Consider the following 2,630-nt stretch of genomic DNA (forward strand, 5'->3'; position numbering starts at 1 on the left):
GTCTAAACCTTGTCTGTGGTATTCCGAGTAGGATTCAATGATTGAATGACTGTGACGATCTTCAAACTCGCGAGTGTTGGGCGTAGTGACAGACGCAAAAGGAGGGTGAATCCTATTCCAGCATGATCGAGAACCGACAGATGAATAGCCGTGCTGTGACAGGGTGTGTGAGCATATTATTCACTGAGAGGATAAGATGAAGCCATTGGCAAGGGTGATGCCTCCAGACGTTTAGCCATGCCGTGACAGGTGCATTGGATCATTTTCCCGAGAGATGACCGAAAGTAGCCATTGACAGTGGTGATGTATCACATAAAGCCAGCCATGGAAAGGAATAAGACTGATTGGATGAAGATAGCAGGAAAGCAGAGGTTCAGAGGAACGAAAAGCATCTCCATTCGCTTATCTGAAATTCCTACCAATGATTTACATAAGTATCTCTATCCCTATTTTATTATATAATATTCGAAAACTCCATGATTATTTTATATCCGCCTGACTGAGATTTGCAAGGTGACCATAGCTTGCTTCATACCAACAATCTCCGTGGGATTCGACCCTTACTAACGTAAGGTATTACTTGGATGACCCAGTGCACTTGCTGGTTAGTTGTATCGAAGTTGTGACAATTATGAATTAAGATCAGAGCACCATGCTTTGAAGCCATTACCAGGGATTGTTCGAGCCTGGACATCACAATTTCGTGCACCAAAGTGCATAGGAATAAAATAATACACTTGGGTGGACTGATACTGGTAAGTTGAAAATATATAATAGTGGCTCTTTTAAAAAATGCTTCCCCAAGACAAGCATTCTTGTTTAAAAATTAGTTTCAATAAATTAAGTATACAGCAAAAATTTATCTATGGTAAATCTAATCATTCTGCAGAATAAATTCTCAATATTCGATCCAAAAAACCACATATATAATGAAAAGAGTACTAAAAATGAAAGATCAATGGTTTGATTGTTGCCCTACAAATTAAAATATATACACACAATTATTTTGATATTAGAAACACAACACATAATAGCAATAAATAAATAAATTAACTACATGCCTTGCCTATTGGCTACTGCACCTATGCAACAATAAAACCAAAATCTTCCACTAAGTAGATACTGCCATCACATAACACCATATTATCCTATTGTGAATCATGTCTATAGAATATTCATGACCTCTACATATACCTCAATTAACTTTGTATAAATCATCTCTTAATTAATTGGATCAGTTGAAACTTTAAATAATACTAAGTTAAGAGCATCATCTAAATACATAGAAAGTTTTCTCATTGGGTGTGAATCCTGATAATGAAGCACATACTCTAAAGCTACCAAAACACTAATGAGAACATTCAGCAACAAATCCTGAAGAAAACTTTGTTCTTTTGCATTATGGTAAAACATCCTATCCTTAGTTGCCAGAGGGGGAACTTTTATTTCATAATCACTTGAAAGAACAAGCGCTCTAGTCTCTTGCTGGTGTTTGAAACTTTGAAGAACTGACATCTTCTGTTGTTTTCCTGTAACAAGTGCCTCACATTAGTTCTTCATTTGGTCATAAGGTACTGGAGCTGAAGAAATGGAGAGACTTGCCACTTGCCGTACAGTTTCCAAAACCTGCCCATACGATAATTCTCTTAGCATATCTTTAACAGTAGAAAAAACAATCAAATAGCCAATCATCTAGCCCTAAATATAAAAGTGTATAAACTTTTACCAATTCTAAAAGTTTATTAACACTTAGGATGTCAGGGTTCTGCATAGATAATGATGACATGCGATCCGACTGACTTCCACCTCGTTCAAGGCCAATCTCTTCATCAACCAGAATTACTGGAGCCACAATCTAGAAAACAAAATCATTATAAAACTAATAACAGAAAATATTAAACAACCACATAAATGTAGACACTATTTGAACAATTTTACCTCTTAAAATCTGGAAATTCGATCTGAGCTAGTGGAGAGTAGACGTGCAGGGAGAGTCATGGCGCGGAGGAGGATCTCGGAAGAACTGAAGAGGCACTGCGTCTGAAACGAATTCAAAGGAATTCGGTGAAATCAGAAGAAAAAAACAGAGAATCAGGAGAATTTGGATGAAAACGAGAAATTGGGTTTAAACAGGAAAGCACCTGGTGCAGAAGAGCGTAGAGCAAGAAACACCATGGTCACGAAGGTCTTCCGGTAGCAAGCAGCAGAATTGCAGAAACGAGAGTTTGGGTCTCAAATTCTATATGAGGGAATTTTATAATATCAAAAGACTTGTTATCCTTTAGTGTAATTCTTAATAAGTTATTTATAAATTAAATTCTAACCATTAGATTGCTTATCAATCTAATCTAATAGTTCAAATTTTTTGGTGTATTAAATAAGCTCAAAACACTTTGGCTGATTTTAGATAGACCCCGACAAAATTACACTAAATTAGTCCTTTAAAAAATTTGGGACTGGACCAAATCTTCAGACCGCCCGAGCCATCAACACCCTTACCACCAGAGGACTTTTTGCCGATTTGGAGATGGTGTGTGTAGCTCAACGATTTGTCTTTAACAATATCCTATTCGTCGGGAGATGGCTGTTGAAGAAGTACACGTTTCAACTGCAAACGTGATACGGGAAGT

The sequence above is a fragment of the Arachis ipaensis genome, chromosome B09 (assembly GCF_000816755.2).
Source record: "Arachis ipaensis cultivar K30076 chromosome B09, Araip1.1, whole genome shotgun sequence".
In the NCBI taxonomy this organism is placed as follows: domain Eukaryota; kingdom Viridiplantae; phylum Streptophyta; class Magnoliopsida; order Fabales; family Fabaceae; genus Arachis; species Arachis ipaensis.